This window comes from Rhinatrema bivittatum, chromosome 8 (genome assembly GCF_901001135.1).
Source record: "Rhinatrema bivittatum chromosome 8, aRhiBiv1.1, whole genome shotgun sequence".
Taxonomy (NCBI): Eukaryota; Metazoa; Chordata; class Amphibia; order Gymnophiona; family Rhinatrematidae; genus Rhinatrema; species Rhinatrema bivittatum.
Genome location: NC_042622.1, coordinates 154,149,215 through 154,169,243, shown reverse-complemented (window position 1 = coordinate 154,169,243; position 20,029 = coordinate 154,149,215).

Genomic DNA, 20,029 nt, shown 5'->3' with positions numbered 1-20,029 from the left:
TTGGAGAAAATAATGACTGGCTGAAAGCTGTTATACGTTTTCATACGCCGTAGAGAAATTTAAGATCGGCAAATAAGGGTTTACTGGCCATCCCATCAATCAACACAGCTAAACTAACATCAGTGCGGGAGAGAGCTATATCACTAGCAGGACCAAAACTTTGGAATGAAATGCCATCTGAATTGAGACTACAATCAGACTTCAAAATATTTAAGCGAAACCTGAAAACATGGTTATTTAAAAAGACCTACAGTACAGATGTATGAAATGAACCTCAGTGCTTTTACGTTTTTATCTATTAGTTCTTTTATCTATTATTTGTTTTATCTTTTTACTTTTTATTTTATTATCAACAACCGTGTTAATCTGTTATTATGACTTTTAATGTTATTATAAATATGTTGTATTCATTTTCCTATTGTTTGTAAACCATTGTGAAAGTAGTAACTAAATGACGGTCTATAAAACCAGTTAAATTAAAAAAATAAATAAATACAAACATTTGGTAGTCTTTTTCTAAAGAAGGAATCATCAAGATTATAAAGATAAGTGTTTTGCTAATATCAAATGGTTTTTAATACATAAATAAAAATTTCAAACAAAAATGAATAAGCCGATGATGAAAATGTTTAGTGGCTACATATAAAGCCATTGGAGTCAAATGAATGTCATTTTTGTAACTCCTTTGCTGCCTTTTTTGAAGGTCCTTCAGTTATTTCTTATGAAGTTCCTTTGTGTGCTTTCTGAATCTAATAAGTTAAAATAGCTTTGGCCTCATTGTCACAGTGAGGAATTTGAGCAAGTACAATTTATTATAGTTTCTTTGATATCATGAACTCTATTATGCAAAGGCTAAAAACTAGACATTAACTTGCAACATACACATGTTGGTCTGGAATGTCCTTCGAAAGGAAGATAAGGAGACAAAAAATGATAGTGGAATTCCTCAAAGCATGGTATAAACACAGGATTCCGGTGGTAAGGGAATTCCATAAAGCAGGATATAAACAGGATTCCCAGTGGCAAGAGGGAGTTAAGAACACAAGAAAATGCCATACTGGGTCAGACCAAGGGTCCATCAAGCCCAGCATCCTGTTTCCAACAGTGGCCAATCCAGGCCATAAGAACCTGGCAAGTACCCAAAAACTAAGTCTATTCCATGTTACCATTGCTAATGGCAGTGGCCATCTTCTAAGTGAACTTAATAGCAGGTAATGAACTTCTCCTCCAAGAACTTATCCAATCCTTTTTTAAACACAGCTATACTAACTGCACTAACCACATCCTCTGGCAACAAATTCCAGAGTTTAATTGTGCGTTGAGTAAAAAAGAACTTTCTCCGATTAGTTTTAAATGTGCCCCATGCTAACTTCATGGAGTGCCCCCTAGTCTTTCTACTATCCAAAAGAGTAAATAACCGATTCACATCTACCCGCTCTAGACCTCTCATGATTTCAAACATCTCTATCATATCCCCCCTCAGTCGTCTCCTCTCCAAGCTGAAAAGTCCTAACCTCTTTAGTCTTTCCTCATAGGGGAGCTGCTCCATTCCCCTTATCATTTTGGTAGTCCTTCTCTGTACCTTCTCCATTGCAATTATATACCACAAAGTATGGTATAAACACAGGATTCCCTGTGGAAAGAGGGAATTCCACAAAGCTTGTTGAGAACCTCTTCTCTAAGCAGAAAGAACATTATAGACATAATTCTACAGAGTACAGGGAACTACACTATCAGAATTTCGGATCATGTGCAAGACTTAGGAGTCATATTTGAAAACAAATATGAAAAAACATATCAGCATGATCATTAAAAATGAATATAATAAGCTTTACTTATTAAAATGGTTAAAACCGCTGTTACAGCCAAACAATTTTTGCAAAGTTTTGCAAACTATGATCTTTGCTAATATTGAGTATTGTAACGCATTATTACTGGGTTTACCAGCTATAACACTTCTTTACAGATGTTGCAGAATGCCACAGCTGGAGTTCTGATGGGAAGCAAACAATATGACCATATTACCCCTATCTTGAGATCATTATATTGGCTACCAATCAAATATTGCATTGTCTTTAATGTTTTAAGTATAATCCACAAATTAATAATCAACAAAGAAGCAATTTGGCTGGGAGCGCTATTGCATTTTCACACCCCACAGAAAAACTTAAGATCACCTAATAAAGGTTTATTGAGTATTCCTTCAATACAAAACGCCCACCTAACTGAAGTAAGAGAGAGAGAGTCTTCCCTATCCCTGGCCCAAAGCCTTGGAACACAGTGCCGGAAGTTGTATGTTTACAGAAGAATTTCAAATCATTAAATAAAAGAGTTAAAAACATGGCTATTTAAAATTGCCTTTGAGAACAATTAAGCATTCTAGCAGAAAGGAGGGAGTCTTTAAGATCCTGGGTAGTATCTGTTTTTAAGTATGTGTACATTGTAGTGTTTTTAGTTACATGTGTATTTCTTGTGAAACTCCGTGATTGTTTTATCAGAATGACAGTATCCAAATAAATAAATAAATAGGATAGCCCGATGGCAGAGGCTACCACCCGCAAGTTTGAAGAATGCTGCGAACAAAGTCTTGCCAACTCCTCCTCAATGCCACAGAGCAGTATAAAAAGGGGATGACGAGAAACATTGCCCCAGACCCCCAGTTCAAGCCAGGAGAAAAGGTTTGGCTCAGCACCCGGAACCTCCATCTGAAAACTCCTTCCAACAAAGTTCCCTCCGTGTTTTGTTGGACCCTTTCCAGTCCTCCACCAAGTGGGTCCAGTCACCTATCAGCTCCGGTTGCCTCCTACTCTAAGGATTCATAACACTTTTCATGTCTCCTTGTTGAAAGCACTGGTACTGTCGTGGGGATCTCAGCAGATTCCTAAGCCTGCCAACATAGTCACAGAATCGAACCACGGAATACGAGGTCCAAACCATTCTGGATGCTTAGAAGATAAGAGGCAAGCAACATTACCTAATCTCCTGGAGAGGAGACCACCAATGCCGAGGCCCCCCTGTCTTACCAGAGAATTCCAGAGGACTGGGGAGAGGGCTTAGAGGAGGGGATACTGTAACGCTTGGCCGACCGTGTGGCGTACTGCAGCCAGCCTCACTAGCCCCTGGCACCATCGTGAACAGATGCTACTGACATCGAACCCTGCCTCCTTCTATGTGTGTGTACACTTTGCCAGCAGATATAGGACCTGCAGTAGGAACCTGGCCGCAGCTCTGAGTGAAACATCACCACCCTCTCAGCATTTAAACCCCAGCGCTTCAGGTGAGACCGCTCCATGGTGAGACCGCACCTTGAATACTGTGTACAATTCTGGTCGCCGCATCTCAAAAAAGATATAGTTGTGATGGAGAAGGTGCAGAGAAGGGCAACCAAAATGATAAAGGGGATGGAACAGCTCCCCTTTGAGGAAAGGCTGAAGAGGTTAGGACTTTTCAGCTTGGAGAAGAGACGGCTGAGGGGGGTTATGATAGAGGTGTTTAAAATCATGAGAGGTCTAGAACGGGTAGATGTGAATCGGTTATTTACTCTTTCGGATAATAGAAAGACTAGGGGGCACTCCATGAAGTTAGCATGGGGCACATTTAAAACTAATCGGAGAAAGTTCTTTTTTACTCAACGCACAATTAAACTCTGGAATTTGTTGCCAGAGGATGTGGTTAGTGCAGTTAGTATAGCTGTGTTTAAAAAAGGATTGGATAAGTTCTTGGCGGAGAAGTCCATTACCTGCTATTAATTAAGTTGACTTAGAAAATAGCCACTGCTATTACTAGCAACAGTAGCATGGAATAGACTTAGTTTTTGGGTATTTGCCAGGTTCTTATGGCCTGGATTGGCCACTGTTGGAAACAGGATGCTGGGCTTGATGGACCCTTGGTCTGACCCAGTATGGCATTTTCTTATGTTCTTAGGATGCTGGTGCCTCAGCAACAGGTACTCCTGCGTCTGCAGTGCTAGTTGCTTTGGATCTCATCCTGCCATGTTTCCGGCTGTGCGGTGCCGTGCCTATGCCAGTCCTTGCCTTTGCCTTGTCTGCTCCATTCTTGGCCTTGCCCTGCCTTGCTCCTTTCCTTGACTTCTGCCCAGTCCTCGCCTCGGCCCTTGCTTTTGTCCTACCTTGTCCTCGCCTCCTCCTTCCTCCTGCCTGTTCTCCTGTTGCTGATTTCTGCTCGGATACTGATGCTACCTTGATCTCCACCTGCCCTGCCCTCTGCTTGGATACAGATGCTGCCTCCACCTTCACCTGTCTTGACCTAAGCCTGACCACGACTCTTTCTGACCGCTGCCTGTCCTTGACCTTGGACCTCTCCCCTGCTGATGGTCTCAGAACCCAAGGGTCCAACCTTCAGGGGAAGAAGCTGATATAGGTGAATCCTCCATCTTGGACCCAGCCAGGGCGTGTCTGCCTGCTATCGGTGTGGGCTCACTGTGTCCACGTGTTTGGCAGTATCAATTTTGCCACAGCCCAAGGACTCACACACATTCCGTGGCAATGGGTAAAGGGCATTTACACATGTAAAACCCAGTTTTAACTGTGTAAATGGTTTAGAAGATCAGGCCCTAAGGATTTTATTTCCTGCATGTCCACTAAATCAAAACTATCCAGTTTCTGAGTTGGCTCTCTTACATGATCAGTGGATGCTGATATTCCCATAGAGGATATCTGCATATTGGACCAAACCTTGCTGGTTTTTGAACCAAAAACATTGGCAAAAGCTGCAGCTTCTGGTATAATTTTCAGCTGAGAACTTTAGAAAGCCCATCAGTTCCTGTACAACTTTAAACAGTTCTCTCAATTAGTTTCCCGCTGTAGAAATGGCTGCCACACTTTGTGGAATCCTTTCCAGGTTTCCTTATCCTTAGCTGAAAGCTCTTTGCCACTTTCTTTTTGATCGTCTAACCTCCCCTTTTTATTTGACATAACTCCTGGGAGTACCAGGTAGGGTTGCTAGCTGGCTCCAGATTTTCAGGACAGGTTGATCCAGTCCTGCTCTTACTCCTCTGCATGCAGGTACTTTATAGTCTTGCTTTTTTTAGGGAATGCAATAGTAAATCAAAATAAGTTCCAACATACAATGGGCTAAAACCAGGACTGGATTAACCTGTCCTAAAAATCTGGAGCCAGTTGGCAACCCTAGTACCAGGGAATAGGATCCTGGTCTTACAATTCTCTGATCCCGCTGCTGTTCCTTGTGACCTTGGGTAAGTCACGTCACCCTCCATTGCTTCAGGTACAAAACTTAGATCTGGGAGCCCTCTGGGGACAGAGAAATGCCTCTAGTATCTGAATGTAATCCACTTTGAAGTGCTTGAAACAGCGGGATATAAATAAAATAAATAAAAAAACAGAGGCAATCTCACTTAGCACAGAGACAATTCCATTATTCAAACATAGGGTTGCCACCAGTCTCCAGATTTTCAGGACAGTTTGATCCAGTCCTGGTTTTACCCCATTGTACGCTGGGACTTATTCTGATTTCCCTTTTGCATTCCCTAACAAAAGCAAGACTATAAGTACCTGCATGCAGTCGAGTAAAACCAGGACTGGATCAGCCTGTCCTGAAAATCTGGAGCCAACAGCTTCAGAGTCCTTTAGCGTCATAAATAGGCAATGAGGATCAAACGTTCCTCTTCCCTTCTTTACTAGAACACAACTTTGAACATGCAAATATTTAGAGAAAAACTAAGCATGAAATGACTTGACTATGTGATCCTAGCAGAGATAATAGCCTCTCCCTTTGCAAGAAAACATAGCCTAAACAGAGCTTGTACCCAACATGTCCTTGCTAAAGAGCGAGGTTCATTCTTGTCATGGTGTGTGCAAGACGCGCAGACAGACACTCATACACAGCAACCCCATCCCACATGGACCACCTTGCCATCCACGATAGGGGACGGTACCAACAGCTGACACAGAAACCTCAGCTCCCTCTTTAGTGCAGAGGTGGGCAAATGTTTTTAATAGGGCTACATTGCTGGCTCTCGTCTGCACCATGGGCAGGGTTCTCCTCAAGGGGGGGGGAGCGAGATGCATCCTGGAGCTCTTCAAGTGTATGGGGGATCTCCACTAAATTTTAATGCAAGCCCCGAACCTCTCCAATGATGCCTTCAACCCTCAGGACATCCTTTCTCTGCTTCTTTTTTAAAGACGGGGAATGCAAGGGGCTACATCTCAGCTCCTGCACCGATTTATGTAAGCACTGGTGGGGGGTGGGGAACATTTCCAGAAAACACGAGAAGAGCAGAAATGTCAGGATTATATTACATATCATGAAACTGTATTTCACATATCCTCAGATCTACGTACTATGCCCCAGATGCGATGTGAAACCCCCTGAGCAGCGTTTGCCATGGAATAAGCCTACTATTCTAAGTGTGTAAATGAAGATTCCTGGTGAAAGCCAGATGGGAGAGGATCTTAAGGAAAGGGTCCCTGCTGGGAACCAGAGGAGTATGGGGAGTGGACATCCAGCAACACCCGAGGCATCAGTGTCACAGCCACACCCAGTTTCTCATTAAAGGGATGAAGAGACAAGGCTGTAGGGTTCCTCAACGCACTTGGGATATTCTCTTCAGTCACGATCTCAGTGACCTTCAGCAGGAAGATGCTGCAGAAAGCAGAAACCTTTTCATGGGAAAGATCTTACCCCTGTGGCAATTAACTTCCAGGGAATGAAATGACGCAGACTCCAGGATTACAACAGATGCTGCTAGACAAGTTTCCTAATTAATCAGAAACAGATTATGGCATAAAGGCAGGTGTTTCTCTCTCTTCCATCACATGCCGACTTTGATGTGTACTCTACTTCCACGTGCTTTACAGAGAGGCCGCCAGTGGTGCATCATAATCCCCATGCTCATGGCCTAGGTCTCCATAATTTAAGGAAGTGCATGACAGGAAAATAGGAAGCAAGACACAAATTCTCAATTCCCCCCCACCCAATCAAATCTGGGAGCAGTAGAACCAGAGACCCAAAGCCAGAATGGACGGTACCCCTGGATCTGCAGCAGGTTGGAGAAGGGGGCACTGCTTCCATTTATTTGGCTGTCCACATGGTTGGTCCAGACGCCCTGCTTACGTCAGAAGGTGTGGTGCAAAAACTGAGAACAGGAGTTTGCTTCACCTGCACAACAGCCGTAAAGTCATTGGCATTCCCATCTTGCGTTCTGATCTTATCTCCATTCTCACAAAATGTTTATATTTATAAAGCAGCTGAAAGATTATCCGCTCCCACTGTAATGCATGTAAGCGCCCCATGCAGGCGTCACGCGAATACACGTGAAGCATGAATACAGCATGGATAGCTGAAGAGTGGATCTTCCTCCAAGCCCAGTGCAGGAGTCACGCTGAGACATATAAAGTATGGATACAGCAAGAATAGCTGAAGAACAAATCTTCATCAAGGCTCCGTGCAGGTGTCCCGCTGATGCATATAAAGCACGAATACAGCATGGACAGCTGAACAGCAAATCTTCATCAGATCCCCATGCAGACATCACTCTGAAAGATTATTAATATGCACACCTTTTTTCCAAGAAGGGTGCAGATATAAAAAAAAAGCAAATGTATGAGGACAACAATAAGAAAGGAGATTTGGGGATAAGCTCCATGAGGAAGCAACCAAGTTAAGAAGCATGTGAACAGAGAATTGTAGAGGTCTTTGCTGGCAATGCTGCAGTAAGGACCTTCAAAACATTGTCAGCTTTGAGAAACAGAAACAGAGAGAGCTGGGTTTACTGTAATAAAGCACACAGCTGAATCTTTCTGTTTTCATATTACGTGGAGAATGAAAGGAGTGGGGATGCTATTATGGTTCACTGCGTGTGTGGAGGAGCCGTTTCTGTTTTGTCAGTGAAATTTTAGAGGGAACACTTGGCCTTCCTACCCAGTCCCTGCTGTTTCATAACAGGATATGTTATAGGGACACATAGCCCCCACACACAGTCCCTGCTGTTTCATAGCAGGATATGTTATAGGGACACACAGCCCCCACACACAGTCCCTGCTGTTTCATAGCAGGATATGTTATAGGGATACACAGCCACACACACAGTCCCTGCTGTTTCATAGCAGGATATGTTATAGGGATACACAGCCACACACACAGTCCCTGCTGTTTCATAGCAGGATATGTTATAGGGACACACAGCCCCCACACACACAGTCCCTGCTGTTTCATAGCAGGATATGTTATAGGGACACATAGCCCCCACACACAGTCCCTGCTGTTTCATAGCAGGATATGTTATAGGGACACACAGCCACACACACAGTCCCTGCTGTTTCATAGCAGGATATGTTATAGGGACACACAGCCCCCACACACAGTCCCTGCTGTTTCATAGCAGGATATATTATAGGGACACACAGCCCTCACACACAGTCCCTGCTGTTTCATAGCAGGATATGTTATAGGGACACACAGCCCTCACACACAGTCCCTGCTGTTTCATAGCAGGATATGTTATAGGGACACACAGCCCTCACACACAGTCCCTGCTGTTTCATAGCAGGATATGTTATAGGGACACACAGCCCCCACACACAGTCCCTGCTGTTTCATAGCAGGATATGTTATAGGGACACACAGCCCCCACACACAGTCCCTGCTGTTTCATAGCAGGATATGTTATAGGGACACACAGCCCTCACACACAGTCCCTGCTGTTTCATAGCAGGATATGTTATAGGGACACATAGCCCCCACACACAGTCCCTGCTGTTTCATAGCAGGATATGTTATAGGGACACACAGCCCTCACACACAGTCCCTGCTGTTTCATAGCAGGATATGTTATAGGGATACACAGCCACACACACAGTCCCTGCTGTTTCATAGCAGGATATGTTATAGGGACACACAGCCCTCACACACAGTCCCTGCTGTTTCATAGCAGGATATGTTATAGGGATACACAGCCACACACACAGTCCCTGCTGTTTCATAGCAGGATATGTTATAGGGACACACAGCCCCCACACACAGTCCCTGCTGTTTCTTGGGAAGATGTGTTACAGGAACACAGCCTTTCTGCACAGTCCCTGCTGCTTCCTAGCTTGGCATGGATTCTCATACTGTCTCTCAATCAGCATTCTTATCTACTGGGGGGCACCACAACAGATAATTGAAAGGACTGTACAAATAGCCAGGTCACATGAGAGCTTGGACGGATGGCTCCAAGGGAAAACAGTGCAGAAAATTACTTCATGTGCTAAGCAAGTCCTCTCCCCCTCTCCTGGGCTGATTATAGAGCCAGAGAACAGAGCACAGTCACCCGCCCCATTCTTCCAGCTCCTGATCTGATTATAGAGCCAGGGGACTGAGCCCAACCATTCACCCTGTCCTCCTAGCTTTTCGGTTGTTTATAGACCCAGAAGACTGAGCATTACCATCCATCCCAACCTCCCAGTTCCTGGACTGATTATAGAGCCAGAGGACTGAACACAGTGACCAGCCCCATTTTTCCAGTTCATGAGCTGACTATAGAGTCAGAGGACTGAACCCAACCACTCACCCCATCCTCTCCCCAGCTTCTAGGCTGATTATAAAGCCACAAGATTGAGCATAAACATCCACCCTGTCCTCCCAGCTCCTGGGCTGATTATAGAGTCAGAAGATTAAGCACAACCAACCATCCCATCCTTTTCCCTGCTCCGAGGCAGATTATAGAGCCAGAGAACTAAGCACAACTGCCTGCCCCATCCTCTCCCTCACTTCAGGGTTGATTATAGAGGAAGAGGACAGAGCACATCCACCATCTCATTCTCTCCCCAATTCTTGAGCTGACTATAGAGCCAGAGGACTGAGTACAACTATCTGCACCATCTTCCCAGCTCCTGGTCTGATTGTACAGCCACTGGATTAAATGTAACCACCCACCCCATTCTCAACTCCACACCTAGGCTGATTATAGAACCAGAAGACTGAGCACAATCACTCTTCTCATCCTCTCCCCTGCTCCTGGGCTGATTATAGAGCCAGAGAACAGCTGCCATGTCCATGAATGACACAAGAAATGCCATACTGGATCAGACAAAGGTCCATCAAGCCCAGTATCCTGTTTCCAACAGTGGCCAATCCAGGTTACAAGTACATGGCAGACCCTATATAGTAGATATAATTCCTATTACTCCCAGGGATAGCAGTACATTTCTTTAGGCTGCCTGGGTAATAATGTATTATGGACTTTTCCACCAGGAACTTGTCCAAAACTCTCTTAAATTCCACTATTCTAGTTGCCTTGATCACATCCTCTGGCAGCAGATTCCACAGCTTGATAGTGCGCTGAGTGAAAAAGTGCTTTCTATGATTTGTTGTGAATCTGCTGGTTGTTAGTTTCATGCAGTTTTAGTATTATTTGAAAGGGTAAAGAGTCATTCTTTATTCACCCGGTTCCACCTCACTCATGATATTTGTTGTGTCCGTCGGGAGCTAGACGGCTTCGCCCCATTTGCCTCACCTTATTCACTGCTCCTCCCGCTTACCTTGGAAAGATGGCTACCACCGCGTCTTCAAGCCGACCTCTCCGGTGTCCCCGTAATGGCTATGGTGCTGCCTCCCGCCATGATCCTCCCAGGTACCTACTAGGGTGAGAGCAGGCGCACCACCCACGTCTTTATGCAACCCTTGGCGTGAACCTCGGGGGCGTTTCCCCTTACTGACGTCACGCCATCCGGGTATATAACTTCTACTATTTTGCTAGCTCGTTGAGTTGGCAAGGGCTTGATTCCGGATACGTTCCGTTCCTGTCTACGCTACTCTGCCGCTTCCGTGCTGCCGCTGGAAGCTCTGTCTCTGCCCTTCAGGGTAACTGCTAACCTGGGTAGCTGCTCCTTGGGGGCCCTCTGATTTATTTCAGGTGCCTTACAGGGAACAGGTACTCGCTCCTTGAGGGCCTGCTCTCCCTGCCTCGGTGCCTGCACTTACTTCTACAACCTGGTGGAATCGCCTATCTACAGCAAATACCTAGTGAGTACTCGTACTCTCAGTCTATCTCATCCACAGTACTTCCTTGCTGGGAAACCTGCTTCGGAGCCTCCCATTACCAACAGGGTGCGAAGGGCTCCCTCTGCCTAGGTCCCTGAGACTGCAACTACCAGACTCCTCACTTCTGCCACCTCTGGTGGCACTCTTCAAAGCTGTTTAATAAAGAACTAACTGTGTTTGTGTGTTCTGAGTCTGGCCTAGTACTGTGGCTCCTCATGGGGCTCCTCCCCATGGGTGTGGTCATCTGCCACAGTACCCAAGGATCCACCCAAACACTGCTCATTCCTAACAATATTATAAACTTCTATCATGTCCCTCTCTCAGCCATCTCTTTTCTAAGCCGAAAAGCTGTAAAATGTAGAGCCTCTCATCACAGAAGAAATGTTCCTATCTTTTATCATTTTTGTCACCCTCCTCTGCACCTTTTCTAGTTCTGCTAGGTCTTTCCTGAGAAGGGGCAACCAAGACTGCACATTTTCTAGGCTGATTATAGAGCCAGAAGTTTGAGTGCAACCACCAACCTGCTCTTCCCAGCTTCTCTCCCACGAGAGAAGCTTTTACATTCACCTTCATCTGCTTAGTTTTCAGAAAGGTAGGGTTTCAGTCAAGGGCAGGATAACAGTGATCTGGGTCCCATCCAAGGCTAAGGGAGAGCACTGTGGGCCCTCAGGCACTGCACTGTTGTGTAAATGGACCTCTGACCGCTGATTACTTCTTCAAAGATAAAACCTAAGAACATAAGAAATGCCATGCTGGGTCAGAGCAGGGTCCATTGAACCCAGCACCCTGTCTCTGACAGTGGCCAGTCCGTGTCACAAGTACCCAGCAGATCCCCAATAGTTGATTTGTTTCCTGTATCTCACTCCCAGGGATAAGCGCCGGCTTTCTCAAGTCTACCTGGCTACTAACTATTTATGGACTTTCCTTTCAGGAACTTGTACAATCTTTTTTTGTACCATACTTTGTTACTAACTAATGGGGTTATTTTCTGAAGCCTTATCGCGTGCGTTAGGGCCTTAACGCACGTGATATGGCCATATTGCATGCGAAAAGGGCCTTTTCGCATGCAATATGATGCAAATTAGGAGGAGGGGAGGGGGCGGGGAGGGGCAGAGTCGGCGGTGTTTTCACTGCCAGCGATAATGTTACTAACATTATTGTCGGCAGTAGCCACCTTTCACAGTGGCGCTATTCGGTATGAAAGCCGGCAGCCGGCGCACCGCGGCCGGCGAAATCGCACCACCCTAGTGCGAAGGCTGCGGGCTTTCGCAGGCCCACACCCCCACCCCCCGTTTTTGCAGGATTCATCATTCTGCATTGAATGATGAATCCTGGCCTAACATAGTGAAAAAATACTTTCTACAATTTGTTTTAAATTTACCAGTTGCTAGTTTCACGGCATGTCCCCTAGTCCTAGTGTTCTTTGAAAGGGTTAATAACCATTCTCTATTTACTTATTCCACTCTACTCAGGATTTTATAAATCTAAATCATATCCCCTCTTAGTTGTCACTTTTCCAAACTAAAGAGCCCTAACCTGTTTAGCCTTTCTCCATAAGGGACATTTCTCATCCCCTTTATCATTTTTGTCACCCTTCTCTGTACCTTGTCTATGTCCTCTATGTCTTTTTTGAGATGGGGCAACCAGAATTGCACTCAAAACTGGAGGTGCAGTCGCACCATGGACCTATACAAAGGCAGGCAGATATTCTCAGTTTTTTCCACTATTCTAAATAATGCCTTACATTCTGTTTGCCTTTTTGACCACTGCCACACACTGAGCTAAAGATTTCAAGGTATTGTCCACATGGACTCTTAAGGTCCTTTACCTGGGTGGAGACTGCTAACCTGAAACCCTTCATCGTGTATCTGTAGTTCAGATTATTTTTCCCTACATGCATTACTTTGCACTTGTCCAAATTAAATTGCATCTGCCATTTAGATGCCCAGTCTTACGAGGTCCTTCTGCAGTTTCTCACAATCTGCTGCTGTTTTAACAACTCGGAAATCATTTTGTGTCGTCTGCAATTTTGTTCCTTTCTCCAGATCATTTTTGAATATGCTAAATTTGCACAGGTCCCAGGACAGACCCTTGAGGCACTCCACTAATGGCCTTTCTCCATTTGGTTAACTGACCATTGAGTCTTACCCTGTTTCCTGTTTTGTTTTTTTTTAATCTGGTTACCAATTTACAATAGGACCCTTGTCTCTGATCCCATGACCTCCCAATTTCTTGAGATGTTTCTCATGAGGGATTTTGACAAATAGCTTCTGAAATCAAAATTCATTATATTGATTGTCTCACTTTTATCCACGTTTGTGTACACCTTCAAAATATATAGGGGCGGATTTTCAGAGCCCTGCTCGCGTAAATCTGCCCAAAACCGGGCGGATTTACGCGAGCAGGGCCCTGCGCGCCGGGAAGCCTATTTTACATAGGCCTCCCGGCGCGCGCAGAGCCCCGGGACTCGCGTAAATCCCAGGGTTCTCCGAGGGGGGCGTGTCGGGGGCGTGTCGGGGGGCGGGCCCGGTCGTCGTGGCGTTTCGGGGGCGTGTCGGCAGCGTTTTGGGGGCGGGTACAGGGGCGTGGCTACGGCCCGGGGCGGTCCGGGGGCGTGGCCGCGCCCTCCGTACCCGCCCCCAGGTCGCGGCCCGGCGCGCAGGAGGCCCGCTCGCGCGCGGGGATTTACGCCTCCCTCTGGGAGGCGTAAATCCCCCGACAAAGGTAAGGGGGGGTTTTAGACAGGGCCGGGTGGGTGGGTTAGGTAGGGGAAGGGAGGGGAAGGTGAGGGGAGGGCAAAGGAAAGTTCCCTCCGAGGCCGCTCCGATTTCGGAGCGGCCTTGGAGGGAACGGGGGTAGGCTGCGCGGCTCGGCGCGCGCCGGCTATACAAAATCCATAGCCTTGCGCGCGCCGATCCAGGTTTTTAGCAGATACGCGCGGCTCCGCGCGTATCTACTAAAATCCAGTGTACTTTTGTTTGCGCCTGGAGCGCAAACAAAAGTAGGCTATTCGCGCTCGTTTTAAAATCCGCCCCATAGTGAATAGGTAAAGTAAGACCTCCCTTTGTAAATACCATGCTGACTCTCCCCCATTAAAACATGTGGTTAGTAATTTAGATTGTGCTTGTCACTGATATCAGGCTCACCGGTCTACAGTTTCCCAGGTCACCCCTAGAGCCCTTTTTAAGACCTGACGTCACATTGGCACCCTCCTGCCTTCTGGAAATGTGGCTGCAATTTCATTTTTAGTTCCTTTAGAACTCTTGGGTCAATATCATCTGGTCCTGGTGATTTGTTATTCTTTAGTCTGTCAGTCTGAGTTATCACATCCTCCATTTTCACGGTGAATCCATCTAGTTGCTCAGAGTAATCACCATCAAAAAAATATTTCTGCTCTGGGTATGACCCCCCCAACATTCTGGACAAAGACAGAGGCAAAGAATCCATTTAAGTTTTCCTGCTACTTCCTTGTCTTCCCTGAGCACTCCTTTTACTCCTTGGTCATCTAGTGACCCAATTGACTTCCTCATAGGCATTTTGCTCTGAATGTACTTGAAGAAGTTTCTATTATTAGTTTTTTCCTCACTGGCAAGCTTCTTCTCAAATTCTCTCTTGGCCTGTCTTACTACTATTTTACATCTAATGTGCCAGTGATTATGCTCTTCCCTGTTTTTCTCATTTGGTTCTGCTTTCCATTTTTTGAATGATGCCCTTTAGGCTTTAATTGCTTCTATCACCTCACTATTAAACCATGCTGGCAGTCATTTGGCTTTTCCTTCAACCTTTTTTAATGCATGGAATACATTTTGTTGGGGCCTCAAGGATGCCCAAACAAAAGACAATTTTAAATAATGTCCATGCCTTTTGCAAGTTTTTAACCATGTGAATTGCTCCTTTTAATTTTTTAACTAACAAATTTACTCAGTTTTTCATAGTCTATCTTTTTATAGTTAAATACTATTGCAATGGTTTTCATTAGTATTTGCCCTCCAGTGATTATGTCAAATTCAGTACCAAATGGATCCAGCACCTTGCACCAGGTCCTGTATTTAACTGAAAACTAGATCTCATATAGTTCCCCCTTTTGTTGGTTCCATGACCCGCTGCTACATGAAGTAGTCATTGACAGCATTTAGAAACGTTACCTCCCTTACATGTCCTGATGTGACATTTACCCAATCAATACTTGGATAATTGAAGTCTCCCATTATTTTTGTGTTGCCCATTTTTCTAGCCGGTCTAATCTGTATTAGCATGATACAGTCTGCTTCCTCATCCTGGCCAGGAAATATATCCCCTCTACTATACTCTTCCCTCTTACCCTAGGAATTTCTATCCATAAGGATTCCAGAGTGCAGTTTGCTTTCTGCAAAATGTTTATCCTACTTGACTCTATGCCATCCGTAACTTATAGTGTTACCCCTTCACCAATTTTAGCTGCCCTTTCATGTCGATATAATTTGTGTCCCATTGGTTATCCTCCTTCCATCAGGTCTCTGATATGCCTACTGAGGCCAATATTTAAAGCTATCCAGCTTTTAAGTTAGCTGGATAAGACTTATCCAGCTAACTTACATGGGATATTCAGCGGCATGGTAATGCCATATACCCGGATAAGTATTAAAGTTAGCTGGATAAACATATCCAACTAACATTAGACCTGCTATGGGCCATGTCTAATTTATCTGGTTAACTTAACCAGATAAGGCTGAATATTGCTACTTATCCAGCTAAGTTAGCTGGATAGGTAGCACGTCCAGTTATGCCCATTGCTTGCCCACTGACTATCCAGATAACTATTTAGCCTGATAAGTGACTTATCCAGCTAAGTGGTATAGCTGGATATTCAGCGATAGCCACTCAACTGAATAATTCGGCTAAGTAGCATTTGAATCTCTACCCCGTTATGTCTATATCTTCCTTTAGCACCATACATTCTAACTCTCCAGTCTTATTTTTCAGACTCCTGGCATTCGCATACAGACATTTTAAAGTAGGTTTGTTGGTATTTTTGTTTTTATATGTACCCACAACCTGTTTATTCTCAAATGATACAGGCAGTTTGGAGTCATTTTTACCTGCATGTTTTGTACTTAATTACATCTAAGCTTTTCCAGCTTTTCCAATCACCTCTCTATCAGGATATTCTAACTTACTTAGGGGCCGATATAATAAGACCCACACTGAAATCGGTGCTATTTTTCCACATGTAGGTTTTTCAGTGCACGCAGCAAAAACCAGCGGCCTCACAGGATGTAATAAAGGAATGGCATGCAAATGAGATGTGCGCAGAAAATCCATGCAAACCAAAACCCGCATTAATGATTGGCGTGTGGGGACCCACGATTGATTCTCAGGGTGAAAGCCTTCCCCTTTCATAAGACAGTGAAGACGTTAGTGGTCTGGGAGTGGGACTGAAGGTGGGTACAGCAATGTGTAACGCCTTCATGATCTGACTCACATCGCGTGGGAGCTATAATGGCAGATGCCTGTGAGCGTGGGAAATGCAGCAGAGATTCTTGGCTGTTTAAAGTGACATGTGCTAAATGGACGTGTAAGGCTCCAAGAATGGCATGTCCACGTCCACGTTTTCCTTCACATAGACTGAGACTAGACCTGGAACTCGGCCTACAGGTACGCACCGTCAGCCTCCGGCATCCCCAGCAGTGTTGTCCTCAGGCGCAATATCCGCTGACTATGCGCCCTTCTGCGAGCAGCTCGAGCCAGGACAACCTGGCTCCTCTCAAGCCCTCCACTCTTCCTCAGCAGGAAATTGCATTCCCTCAGCCTGTTCCTTCCCTGACCTCTCTCTTCTGCCACTCCTTAAGGCTTCGGTCATTCTAGTTCTTCGCCTCCAGACAAGCACTTTAACTTAACTCCTTCCCTGACCCACTGTTCTCCCTGCTAGTGCAGCTCCCTGTATTGCCTGTTAATGGGATAATTACCTCATTTGCATATAGTCCCACTAAACCTGCCATGGATTTTCAAGCAGGTTGGGGTATGCGTTTTTTACCTGCTAAACACATTTTTACATACACATTTAAAACCACACGTAAATATGCGCACAAAAACCCGCAGCAGGTTTACCCCAGCTTATTACACCGTCCCCTTAGTTTGCCAAAATCCTTTGAAGAAATCTTCCTCCGAAGAATGCGCTGCTGAGTGACTGTTGGCGTCCCCCATGTTCTAGCTTAAAATCCACCCATTCTAGCTCCTTTTTAAAAGTTAGCACGAGCAGACTGGTTCCACTCTGGTTAAGGTGGAGCCCAGCCCGTCGGAATAGGCTCTCCAGAATGTTCCCTAGTTGCTAACAAATCTAAAACATTCTAGAGATGTGAATCGGAACCGGAATCGGTTCGGTTCCGGTTCCGATTCAAATCGTGCATTTTTTTTCGTCCGGCCCGATCGGTTTTTTTTTTAATCGGCTGTGCCCGATCCGATAAACAAAAAACCCACCCGACCCTTTAAAACCGCTCCCTTAGCCTCCACCACCCTCCCGACCCCCCCAAAAACGTTTTAAAATTACCTGGTGGTCCAGTGGATCCCGGGAGCGATCTCCCGCTCTCGGCAATTAACTTCCAGTGCTCCGGCCGTCCAGTGCTCCTACCATGTGACAGGAGCCGGACAATGGCACGGTTACTCTGTCACATGGTAAGGGCAAAGGGCCATCGGCGCCATTTTTATTAGTGGCAGCCGATGGCCCGAGAGCGGGAGATCGCTCCTGGGGTCCACTGGACCACCAGGTAATTTTAAAATGTTTTTTTTTGGGGGGGGGGGGGGGGGTCGGGAGGGTGGTGGAGGCTAAGGGAGCGGTTTTAAAGGGTCGGGTGTTTTTTTTGTTTATCGGCCGACAGCCCGAGCGCGAGAGAATGCTCCTGGGACTCCCGCTGGACCGCCAGGCAATTTTAAAACATTTTTGGGGGGGTTGGGAGGGTGGTGGAGGCTAAGGGAGCGGTTTTAAAGGGTCGGGGTGGGTTTTTAGGTTGTGTCCTAACTCCCGTTAGTGTGCACTAACCCGATTAACGATTTTTTCACGATAAATCGGTGGAATTTCTATTGTATCGCACTCTTTAACGATTAATGACAATTTAAAAAATATCGGACGATATTTTAAATCCTCAAAAAACGATTTGCATCCCTAAAACATTCTTTCCTGCACTACCATCTCATCAATCCCATAGGAGATCAGCCTGCCTATGGGATTCTGTGAGTAAAATGGGGACTGTTTCTGAGAATGTGTGTGTATATGTGAATAGGAACCTGACTGGGTTGTTTGTGTATGTGTGAATGTGTGTGTGAATGAGAGCCTGCCTGGGGTTGAGTGAGTGGGTGTGAATGGGAGCCTGCTTGGGTTTATATGTGTATAAATGGGGGCCTCTGTATGTGTGTGTGTGTGTGTTATTGTGTAATGAAAAATTTTCACACATCCCAGGCAGGCTCCCATACACACACACACACACACACCTTCCTCCCATTTAGGTTCCCATTCACACACACGGACACCCTGTGTTCAGGTTCCCATTCACATACACACACACACGCACACCCCATGTTCAGGTTCCCATTCACATACACACACTCAAGTAAGGTTCCTATTCATATACACACACACCCCTGCCCCCCAGCAGGTTCCCATTCACATATACACATCCCCCCCCAGGTCAGGTTCCTACACACACACAGCCCAGTCAGGTTCACATTCACATACATACCCCAGTCGGGTTCTTATTCACATACATGCATCCCATTCAAGTTCTTGCACCACCACCCTCCCAATCAGGTTCCCATGCTCACACATCCCAGTCATGCTCCCATTCACATACACACACGGCAGTCCGGTTCTCATTCATACACACACTCCAGTTAGGTACTCATTCACATACACACTTCAGGTACCCATATACATATATATACACACACACCCCAGTCAGGTTCCTACACACACATATCCCAGTTACCTTCCCATACGCACACACACACACAGCCCTGAGAGGTTCCCATTCACACCTACACTCCAGTGAAGCTCCCATTCACACACACCACGCAGGCTAGTTAGGCTTCCATTCAGAAATACACACACATCCGCACATACTATGGGGAGCAGACGAGGGAGCCAATTCTGCTGCTCCTCCTTGTGTGCCGGCCCCTGCGCTAGTCAAATCTCGCAGGGCTAGCACTTCGTCTATGCTGATTTCATGCATGGTAAGATCAACCTAGAGTAGTGCTAGATGCACTTGGGGCCTGATTCAGTAAAGCATTTCTCCCATTCTGTATCTATGGGGAAATGCCTTGATGAACCAGGCCCTTGGTTTGATACGGCACGCCGGCACAGAGGAGCAGGAGAGCGGGCTCCTTCTTCTTTCTTCGGCCGCCGGTGGGTTGGGGGTCCACCAGCAGCCTCCCGTGGCTTTTCTTCTTAATCCGCCGCCGCCCCCTCCCACCGAGTGTGCAATTACACGTTGTGCACAACTGGTAGTGAACACACCCCAAAACATCTCTATATTGCACGGCTATGTTTAATCTTTGAACAGAAAAGCAGCGCTCCCTTCAGACATTAGTAATGGGACCCCTCCCCCCTGAGTGGTGGGAAGCACGATTAGTGAGGTAGAGAGGCTCAGGTTCCCATTTTTTAGAAAGTGAAGGGCCCTCGGTGCTCTCCGAACACAGAGAAGGAACCCCCGAGCGGCGAAAAGAGGGGAATCCTGCCCTCGTGCCTACTGCTGGAGAGGAAATTATGCCATATTAGGGCATCTGCGTCATCCAGGAGTTAGTCATGTTCCCAGACTAGTCCAAGCCTCCTAGGCAGGTTAGGGAGCCTCGTAGCCTAATAGAAGCCATTTCCTCAAACAGTTTAGAATTATAAGTGGCTTAAAAAAGCACGGAAGGAGTGTGTAAGTCCTGTTAAGGCATGTCGGTAAAGCTCAGTGGTTAATATGGCTGGTTTGCAGGGTGCTGCTTGGACAGCGTTGACTCGATCCCCCCTCCCCCATCCAGCTGGAGAATGGTTTGCTCCACTGCGACCCATTCA